Genomic DNA, 12,257 nt, shown 5'->3' on the forward strand with positions numbered 1-12,257 from the left:
TAACATACAATCAAAGGAGAATCCTGGTGCTGTATAGTAAAAAGATGGGTCCAAACAGTATGTGGTTAAATATAGGGTCTCTGAAGTTCTCAAACACGTCAGCCAACAATAAAACATCAATTTTCAGATATTTCCAGCTTGTTCCAACCATCCGTATACTCATAAGGGTAAACACCTTTACGAGTAACGAGGGGCAAGTCTGCGGTATTAAAATGTTTAGCTGTTTCTCGAAAGTTTTCGAACCCTGGTGTTAATAAATTTTCCGAGAGTGTTGATAAACTTGAAGCCATAAATCCTAATGTGTCGTTGAACAGTATTGAAAAGTTGTTGGAAACGTGTTTTGAAAATGAGATGAATTTTTCTTCACTGTTTGGTATTACAGAAATTCTTTTCACATCGAGACCGAGTTCAGTTACAATAAAATGTGCATCATAATTCGATAAATTGTGAAAAAAACGTGGTACAAAATTTGGTGTTTGAAGCTTGAGGTTGCATGTATTACACAATGTTTGTCGAAATTTACCCGATAAGTGACAGTGATCAGCAACTTTATGGTTTCCCACAGAGAAACCGTTTTTACATAAATTACATATCTTACATAAATTATGTGCTTGTTGTTGTTCTGCAGTAAAGGTTATTAGTATATTGGTTTGTAGTAATTTTTCAATGTTTTCAGCTATGTCAACGATACTCTTCACAAAATGTTCACCCACATTCTGATTATCTTCATCGCCACGAAAAATTATAGGTGAAGTTGGAATATTAAATTGTTCAAGCAGTTCTGCAGGAACGTCGTTATTTGCTTTAACCATAAAACCATAACTCATGGCCTCGTGTTTTTGAATAGCTTTTGTATTGTTCCAACATTTTTCATCGGATTTTCTTAGTAGTGCTTCAAAATCAGCATATATAACTATCGGATGTCGTTGAGTTTTTTTCCATGCGTCGAATTCTAACATCGATCCGGGAGCAGGCATTCAAGGTAAAATTGGTTTGTGTGTTCCGCATATTAACTTGTGTTCTTCAAATCGTATGCGTTCATTTAATTCATATTTATTAATATTTAGAGGTTCGAACGATGTAAAGCACCGTTTACAAAATACAGCACTTGCTTTATGTCGGGTTTTCTGTGATCGTACAAGTCGGGAAAAATTAGAGATGTAGGTAAAATGAGAATTTTCATCATCGGTTATTAGTAACAAGTCGAAATGATCTGTTTTTCTTCATCTAAAACCTTCAATGGAAACACTTCATATTTTGGAAATTTTTGCGGTGGTTGGAAATGTTTTTCGAGTCCGTAAACATTGACAGTTACATTAGGATTATTTTTTTCGAAAATGTTAACCTGATGTAATTTTGTCGGTAACGTGAGACCGGAAAAATTATATTTTTCTTCGTGGGTTGTATAATTTGCTATAGGTTGTTTATTTGAACCTGTAACGTGTTTTGCTAATATAGCCCACTTGAAGCACTGTTGGTCGGAGTTTTGAGGGTTGATTATAGCTTTTTCTTTTCGATGAAGTCCGGTAACGGAATATAAGATGAAGCGCTCATAGGCGTATATTGATTAACACCTAATAATATTCCGTCAATACACTGCAGCGTATAACCACTTCCCTTGCTAGAGTATTCGTCTTGCTCAGCCATTAATTTTATAATACCTTCTTCAACAATTTCCCGTACACCAGTTTCGGAAAAAATTGGTCTAGCTGAGGTCTTAAATGAACGGTTCTCTGTTGAATTATCAACATTCGGAATATTGTATGTAGCTTTCAGCTTTAAATTAAACTTGATTGGATGTTTAGACGCTTGTGATTTAAGTAACTCAACTAATTCTGATTTAATCGAATTAAAAAATTCAATATAGTTTTGAATGCTTTTGATATTTTTTGCGTAATACCATACGACTTTTCTATTTGCAAAAGACGAAATTTCAATAAAGCCGGGAGACTGTACAAGAAGTAAACGTGCTTTTTTAGCTTTGATAGCAGACGTAGTGTTTGCGGAAGAAGCACGTTTCCCGTTATCGGTTGTAGTGTAAGAATCTTTAAAAAATAAAAATCCTAATTAATATCTAAAAATGTGTTGTCGAAAATGTCGCGAGTGATAAAATATATTTAACTAACCTGTATTAGCGTCTAGCATTTCATATGCATCCATTGCAATCATACAAATATCGTCATCAGATAACATGTTTGAACCACCAGCTGGCAGTGTCGGCCTGGTACCTAAAGGGCCCCGGATGCAATTCTTCAAAAGGGCCCCCAAAAATGTTATTTCATAAAGTGATAAATTTGCTTACCTATAGGTAATAGCTTAAAATTTTATAATTTTTTAAGGTACCTTATTTAAAATAAACAAACAATTATGTTAGACCAATTATTTATTATTCTAAAAAATTATATACAATATACCTAAATAATACGAAATACCTTATAATATAAAATAATAAAATAATAAAACTTATATTGTTAATACAATTAAAAATTAATCTTCTTTATATCAGTAATTGTTTTAGTTGATTTGATGAGTTAGCAATTGTATCAATTAATTTATCTGAGTCAATAAAAATATCCTTTTCGATGGACATGAGCATCAATGGATTAAGATGTTCTTGGTGTAAAGAAGACCGAAGTTTAGTTTTAATTATTTTTAGTTAGAAAATATCCTTTCACAGGTAGTCTGTGTCGATGGTAATAGCAATACAAATTTATATAATATGAACAAATTACAAAATAAATTAGATTGACATGATAACTCTTGGAGCAAAATGAATGCACACTAAAGACATTTAGTGCATTTGTTACATTTAATTTGTTCGGTGGGTTTAACTTCAACATCTCCATCTTCATCAAAATCTATGTTAACAAATTTAGATTTATTATTATGAAAATCATTTTCAGATACATTTTGTATAAAATTGTTATACTGGCAAGCAAACTGCTTTAACTCAATTGCAATGATATCTTTGTTTAAATTTGCTAATTTACATATTGTGTTCAATGAGTCTTTGGGAAATTGTTCAAGTTCATCAATAAAAGAAAATGTTTTAGGATCTAGCCAATTTAAATCTTTTAATAACATTTCATTAGGTACAAATCGTGATTGTATGCTATTAAGAATAGTATCTAAAACAGAATATACATTTGACTTAAATTTTGAATAAGGAGTTATATTTCTAACTTCATCTGAACACTTTTCTCCAGATAATGTTTTTTTTTTTGGAATACGCTTAATAGGAAAATCTTCTTGAATATCTATCAGGTCTTCTTCATCAAAAAACAAATTAATTTTTTCAGCAAAAGACTTGCATTTTGTATACAAAGAGTTTATGTAATTTTCATTTCTTTTTTTTTCAATTTTCTTTTGTAAAGTTTCAATCATATTCCAAGCTTGTAAATAGTTAATAGATTTAGTTTGCAAATAAACTGATATAGGACTTGTTACAGCATAAATATCAAGCAACAAATTAGCAATTAATATTGTTTCAAATTTTGACCAATTAGTTATTAAAGATTTTGCCATGTATTTAGTCTGAACATTAAAGTTACCTTTGCAGACTGCAACTAAAAACTCTAATAAAGTAACAAACTTACTATTTTCAACTTCATCGTTATCTTCAATCATTTGTAAATCCATGATAGAAGACAAAGCTTTTTCTTTGCTCCACCACCTAGTGGCACCAATTTTTTGTAAACGATAGAGTTTTCCATGTGCAGAATGTTTTTCTCCTGTAACACTCATCCATGTTATCATTCGCTTATGAGAATCGGTTAAGAACACTGCTGATTGTTCAATTAACCCAAATAAATCTTCTGCTAACTGTAAATTATTTGTAGACTCGCTCATTACCAAATTTAAAACATGGCCCATACAGTGAGTATATACAATATCTGGATTGACTTTCTTTAAATATGCTTGTAAACCATGATATATCCCCTTCATGTTAGCTGCTCCATCAAAAGAACATGCCACAATATCTTCAAGTAATAGACCATGAAGTTTCAAATTATCTTCCAACAATTTAAAAAGTGCTATACCACTAGAATCTTTACAAATGACCAAACTTAGTAACCGTTCTTGTACGATTCCGTTAAAAATATAACGAACACAAATTGCAAGCTGGTCCATAGTGCTCACGTCTTGAGTACTATCAATCATTATGCTAAATTTCTTACATTCAACAATTTCTTCAACAATTTTTCCTTGAATAGCTGCTCCTATGGACTTAATTAATTTTTCATTTACAAAGTGTTTTGATAAAAAAGTTACCATGCATCCTCGGCCTTTTTTGTTTTTGTTTTTTTCACTTAGTGTAACTGATTTATCTACATGTTGTCCTAGAATAGTATCATATTTTGCTACAAGTTTAACAAGCTCTAAAAAGTTTCCATGGTTTAAACTATTGTCAGTCAATGAATGAGCAGCTTCATGCTTTCCACGATAAGGTATTCCCTGTCGTCCAATAAACAAAACTATGTCAATTAAACGCTTTAATATTTGTCTTCGGATTTCTACTTGTTGAGCCCTTTTTGCCATAACATCTCGATTTAATATTGACTGAATATCTTTATTCAATTTAAAACGGACAGCTGTATTTGTAGAATTATTATGGAAAATAGAATTTTCATGGATTATTATATCACGATATAAACATTTATTAATTTTTATATCCACTTTATAACCAGATATAAATTTAGTTTCAATTTCTCCATACTTCCCATGCACTTCATATGCCATGCAATTGGAACAATGTAAAGAATTTGTATCGATACAATATGACACCCATTTTCTCTGAACAATGTCACCATTTGGCAGTTGTTTATAGTATATTCTTTTAAAGTCAACTTTACCTGTTCCTGATTGTACATAAGGTTGTATCGGATGCTTGTTAAAAAAAAATTTTTTTGCTGTAACAAATCACTCACTGAGGGACGAATAAAGTTTGAAATTGTACAAACCTAAAACAAAATAAGTATATAACTAAATAAATAATTAAATTGTATTATTTTATAAATATTTACCATAGGGTCCTTAAAAACTTGAGAAAATTGTGAATTTTGAGTATTTATGTTCAGCTCAGAAGTTTCATTAACTTAAAAAAAAAAAAAATCAAAACTATAAACATTGATTAAGGTTTAACTTTCTTGAGTGTTTTTTTGAACATTTAATAACATTGCTTTTAGCATAAAATAGTATTAATAAACAAATTACTCAATTAAAATAAATGTAATTTTACCATATATGTCTTCAACACAACTAGTACATTCACTATCTTGAGTGTCTTCTGGACATCCAACAATATTGTTTTCTGCATAAAATAATAATAAACAAATAATTACCTAATGAATGAAAATTAATATTCTAAGAATAATGTTACAGTTTGAATTATTTCAATAAATAAATAAATAAAATATAAATAATTTTACCATTTGTGTCTTCAATAAAATCAACACATTCATTTTCTTGAGTGTTTTTTGAAAATTTTATAGCATTGCTATCTGTATAAAATAATAATATTAATAAACAAATTACTGAATGAAAATAAATATAATTTTACCATTTATGTCTTCAACATAACTAGCACATTGACTGTCTTGGGTGTCTTCTGGACATCTGATAATATTGCTTTCTGCATAAGAAAAAAAAATAACAAACAAATAACTAATGAAAATATATTTTTTTTCCATTACACTTACCTTCTGTCCGAAATTGATGCTTAGGCACAGGGAAAAAATTAATTTTTGTTTGATTTGAAGAAGATCCGACTTCTAATAGCAATTGTTTATTTTTCCTATTCCTCTTTTCACAACCTGACTTATAAACGCGTTTCATAATTTATGATATTAGAGAAACAGAAAATACAGAAGGCGACTACGCGTCAACACGGTATATTTTTGTATGGTCACATTGATTATTGAATGACAAATGACAATTGACAATATAAATAATAAAAACAAAACGAACACACGATTACGTAGTACACCATTCTAATCGGAAAGTTGCGGTAAAACTGTTCTAAATATAGGTAGATACATTGGTTTTTCCGTCTGGATGTCGATAACTATTTATTATTTACGATAACAATAATCATTCACACAGACAACAAAATAATATATGCTTATAATTCATGATCTTAATAAAATATATAGTAACATTATAAATTAATAATATTTTAGTTATATGGCGAGGCGAGCTATTTTAACATAAGGAACAGAGATTTTTAGTCTACCCACCCAATATTTTATCAAACATACAAAAAAGATATGTACCTAGTACCTACCTACATATAATTATATTATTCAGTAATCAATATTCTTAATTTAGACATTAGACGCATTAATTTTATATACAGTATTACTATGCCGTACGCTTAATACCACGAACGAATATAACCGGCTCCAGTACTTACGTATATGACCAATTTTAATACCCATTCACCAGAAGTTGGTATAATATATAAAAAAATTAATATTATTCAATATCCAATATTTATGTATTTTATAGTATTATAGGGGCCCCTCGACACAAATACGGCCGGGGGCCCCGGACGCGTTCGCTGCCCCGCGGCCCTGGCCAGGCCGACACTGCCAGCTGGTATATCTGGAACAGTTATTTGAGGTGCTATCTGTATATCTTCACGTGCGGCGGGTTGACGATGTGCAGGCACGTTAATGATACCTTGAAAAAATTATTATAAATTAATATCATGAATGATGAAAAATAATATTATATAAATACATACCATGAAGATTTTTTTGGTGTCTTTTAAGATGTGACTTGTATTTAAATGTCGTAAGGCAAATAGTGCATGGGAATCGAGTTCCGAGATGAGTTTTTTTATGAGTCGACAAATTACGCATCGCGTTAAAAACTGATGGACACTTATCGCATTTAAACATGTTTAAATAAAGTGTTTAAACACTTGGAAAAATTGTTAATACTGTTGTGTAAGGACTGTGGAAACGCGGAGATAATACGTACGAAATGGTTGTCTAGAACAGACTGAACGTACATCGACGGGTAACGGAGCAAGTGTCTTAGCATTTGAGGTGATGAAGACAAATTAAGCCAGGGTTAGGTAAAATATTATTTGGGAATTAGGTATATCACTATAGATTTTTAACTATTTTGGGTATCATTGTATTGAACAGAGCATCGATAAAATTCCTGAAACTGACCTGCACGTGTCAAGAATAGACCGGTTGGGACAGGGCATTTTCGATAACAATAGAATACTTATACATGTAGTGTTTTTCGATCAAATAGTCTCGTAAAACCCAACGAAGTATTATTTAATTTGTAACACATTTTATATATGATTTATATTACTCACCTAAATATAAAAAAACTATAAAGGTACTTACGTGTCATGAGATCCGTATTTAAAAGAAAAAAAATGTAAAGAAAATGTATGTAGAAATGTGATGTTGCTTGTTGATCGATAAAAATACAACTAATTTCGAAAACTCTGGTTTTCGAAATCTTAGGATACATTTGACTTAAAGGATAGGCGGGGACGGGTGCGGTGGTGGGGACGGCGGCGGCTCAGCTACGGCGGCGGCTCAGCTGGTCATCCTGGTCAGCCGGGTCAGCGGGTCAGCGGGTTAAGTTCCAGAAGCCCCATTTTACACCTACTCATTATAATATGTAAGCTATAATAAGGAATCATTATAAGGAATTTCACTATATTTTATTTATTCATAACCTAAATTCTAAAATGTGTAAAAAATTGATTCTTGGCTATGAGAATAAACAAAGTCTAAATGTATAGTGGTCTGTGACGTATCGAAAGTTCTCCAAGTAGTTCACAGTGTCAAAAAAATTAAACAACTGATTTAAATATGTTTCAAAATAGTATAGACATAGTAATTTGTATTTTGTACTCCATTCATTAATTTTACTAATTTTAATCTCAAAATATTATCCAATAAGATATATCTGTGTGACATTGTCACTGATGTCATGAATGCCTGTACGGGATCCCTTGCCCAACAATTGAAATAACTCACGATAACTACACACTGTTAAGCATTATACACACTTTTTTTGTATAATATGTAAATAACAACAACGGTCATCTTTTAAAATTATATAGATAACTTTTTTCTGTATTTTCTACATATTTCTTTTGGTACCTATTACAAATATTATTCACATATCAAACAATCATTAAGTTATTATTTAAATGTGTTTATTTTAATAAATACCCATCAATGTTTCTTTCTATACAGACATTTTTTTATGTACTGAAATACAATTGTACAATAATGATATAATGAAACTACAAAATATAAAATTTCAATGCCCCAATGCACATTTAATTTATTATTAATTTTTATTATGAATAATTTAAAAATTATTGATGTAATTTTCATGAAATTAAATAAATTTTATAATAAAAATAAATTAAATAAGCATTATTTAGGTAGTTTTATTTAAATGTATGTATTATCTCATCAAGATGATTAGATTAAAAATATATTTATTATCTTATTTAGATACCTAATTTTTTGATTATCTATGCCTAACCCCGTCAATAAATCCTAATTATTTTATTTTTATGATCTTAACTCTATTCATATTATGCTAAACACAATACCATCATTCAACATTTTGGTCCTTAAATGATTTATAATTTATTAACAATATAAACTCTGAAATAATATATTAAATATAGTTGTTTGTGTATTATATAGATGACAACTATTAACCACTATCATTATTATGGGGATAACGCTGCCCCCATAAATAAGGGTGAAACAAAAACAAATAAGCATGCATAAGTATTATTCAATTTAAAACTGATTAATTTTTATTTATTTTTTTAGATGACAATAAAAAAACAAAAAAAAATGTTAAAAAACCTAAACCGAGTATGTATATTGTATACCTATTGAGTATGCTATGTGATTAATTTCACATACCTAATTAATTTAATTTTTTTTTTTTTAAGAATGTAAAACGTGTAATAAGGGACACAATGGCCGCTGTAGACTACAGCCCACACGTCAAGTCTCTCATAAAAAAAAGTTGGTATTCCTATTATATTGGATATTCAATTTTAATTAATTAAGCAATAATTAACATGTATTTTGTTGTTTAAATCAGAATGTGATATATGCAACGTCGGCCACAGAGGCATATGCTGGTGGCGAGACGAAAAGCCGGTAATTATTGAATTCAATAAAACAGTTTTGTGCAATTTGAATATGATTATTTTAATAATACAATTTTTTAAATTTTAGAAAACTACAAAAAACGCCCCGAGAGTGGTCCTCAATAAACGAAAGAGTATATCAGTAAGTTTTTTTTTAATACTTAAATATCACTATGCACATATCGAATATTTAAATATAATAATATTTATATTAAGTTCCTGTTAATTATAATCAAACCAATGTCTTCAGTTAATTTATTTATCAGTGGAATATCCAAGAGAAGAGTTCAAACTTCAGGAAATATTAAATTACTCTATAGTTAATTAATTAATAGGTATATGATAGTGCAATTATTGATATTGCAATTTAATTGAAATCATGGGTGCCCATTGGGGGGGCAAGATAGGGCACTTGCCCCCCTGGTCAATTATTGGAATTATTATTCCGTTCGTGGTTAAAGTTTTGATTATACTGTCTATTATTATACTGGTCGCTATTTCTAAACATATTTTGTGTTTCATTATAAGAAAAATTTTTATTAAAAGGTCTATTAGGCGGTTCATTATTTTTAAAAATGTCTTGTACATCGCTATAAGTTCGAATATTTTTATCGGCCATTAGAGCTATTTGCATAGCATGTTCAAGGGTAGTCGGATTTTTTGCTTTTACATCAAATTTGATTTCTCCTGTTAACCCATTAATGTAGCTAATCAGAGCCTATTCTCCAATATTTTCGCGTAATGTTATCGTCTGAGATGATGTTTTTCCTACGGCTACCGCATTACAAAGTTATTGAAATATTTCCTCTACTCTATTATTATAAGAATGTATGGACTCGTTAGGTTTTAATTTTATAATATTTAATTCTATCTGTAAATTCGCGGCACCATATGGTGACTCGAACGCGTCTAAAATTATTTGTTTAAGGTCCTCCCAGGCATTAATTTCTTTGTACCTAGTCACGTTGTAAGCCTTACCAGTTAATTTAGTTGCTGCAATCATTTTTAACAAAAGTGGTAATTGATCGGGTTCTACTGCATCAATTATGGTTTCGCATGCGGAAATAAACGGATAAGTGGTCTCTGCTATACCCAAGTATTGGGGAATTATTTTTAAAGCTTCGGTTACCTTAAGTGTACCTAGTTATTTTTGGAGTTGCCATTTTTTAAATTTTTACCGCCCTTTTTACTGGTATATATTCTGAATGAACAATATTTTTATTGCTTCTTAATCCTATTGTTCGGACCAGACATTTGCCAGTGTTACCAGATGGTGGGGACACTGATTCCCCCCGCGCCCGCGTCTCCCAAGACCTAATTGTCCTGGCTCCGGTCAAAACCACGTTGTTGTCGCCATTGTCAAGCGTTGTTGTGTGCGCGCTCCGGCCCTCCGTCGTCTTTTCTTTTCTTTTGTGGTGCCGCGTAGCACGTGTGGCTTGCCTTCTAGGTATTTTGTACAGGCTTCGCATATTGCCGCATGTCATACCCAAGACAGCCCTTGTACCGTTGTTTCGCGTGTGTAGCCCTATTATTATATACTACGCCGCGTCGTTGTGTCGCGCGGGTCGTAGTCGTCCGCCGTTGCCCGTTGCCGGAACATAAGCATTTGCTTTGTTCGCCGCTAGTCCGGTAATACGTAGTAATTCCACATCCTACAATTAACGAACGACGTGCGTTAGAAAACGGCCGTGCGTGATCGGTATCCTTTCGGAGCGATCGCCGATCGTTTGTGTATCTGTTGTGTCCACGGACGTGAGAGTGGTGATCAAGTCGCCTTTGGGACAAGTACGACGACCAGGTCAGACGTATCTTACCCCCTTTGTTAATTACATTGTTTGTTGATAACAACTGTTATCAAGTATTATCAGTCTTTATTATTATCATATTCGTGATATTGTATATTTTGTTATTATTATAATCATTATATTGCATATGTAATTTTGTTAGGACTAACATAATTATTTAAGTTCTCTTATGTACATATATGATTATTATTTTATTATTTGAAAATACTTATTAATACAGTCCATTAGTTTTAAATATCTAGTTGTTATTTCAATACCTATATTATATAGCGTCCAGCCTTTTAAATTTAATTGAGTTATACCGTGTTAACTTTAACCGGATTCGCAATAAACACCTATCGTACGCGTATTATTTGTAATAGGACTTTTTTCAAACTCCTCTAAATTAATTAATCTAATACTTTAATTAAAATCTGCTGGGTTACTTATTTCTATATCTTCCTTAATTAGTCTACTTATTTCTGCTTCAATAATTAATTCACTACTACTATCATTTAAATCTACAATACTACTATCGTTTTCTATTATACCTATTATCTTATCTAATGTTTCTAATGTAATCTGAGCGCACGGCAGTGCACCGGCCAAGTTCCAACAATGCCAGTGCATCTTTACACAAACCAATTCGCCCGGTTTTTGTAACCTATATATCTCTGTTTCCTCTTAAGATAAACTTTTTAAATTAAAACACAGATTAATCTAGAGTAGCTTAGGACGCTCTAAGAAAATTAGCCCTTAATATTAAGCCATTTAAAAATGGGAGGATTTCAAAATTTGCAATTTTGTTACTGACCGACTGGTCATTAAAATTATAAGACACTTCCCGAATAGGTAGAAACGTGAAATTTGGCACAAAGGTATGTTTTTCAGTGTAACTAAAGGAAAATATCTAAAAATCGAAATTTTTTCAAAATTAATGGCATGACATTAATTTATCGCCGCTCACGAACATAGCAAAACGCGCGGCACTCTGTTCTATTACCTTTGTTCAAAATTCTTCCACCACTTTTTGTATAGCCGCGCTAGGTGACAGTTAGGTTACCTTCGTCTTACCATAGACATTACGCGTAAAAAAAGATTAAAAAAAAAATTGTCACATGACAGAAGTGAAAACTTCAACAATGCGAAAATTGATTATGTACGCATTAGCTATTAGTATATAGTATAAGCCTTTTGTATTAAATATAAGAGTATATTATTGTAGTCTGTCGATAATGCATAATGTGTAGGCGGCTCTGAGAATATATAGCTTCGCGACATCCGCGAGCGAGCCGCAGTTAGTCGATCCAGGG

General features: G+C 31.2%; 1 protein-coding gene across 1 annotated transcript in view; it reads right to left on the reverse strand.

Moving 5' to 3' along the window:
* Window positions 1-12,257, reverse strand: part of LOC126551575 (UPF0746 protein DDB_G0281095-like) — a 327,628-nt gene that overhangs the window by 243,184 nt on the left and 72,187 nt on the right. The window lies entirely within an intron of this gene.

The sequence above is a fragment of the Aphis gossypii genome, chromosome X, assembly GCF_020184175.1.
Source record: "Aphis gossypii isolate Hap1 chromosome X, ASM2018417v2, whole genome shotgun sequence".
Classification (NCBI taxonomy): Eukaryota; Metazoa; Arthropoda; class Insecta; order Hemiptera; family Aphididae; genus Aphis; species Aphis gossypii.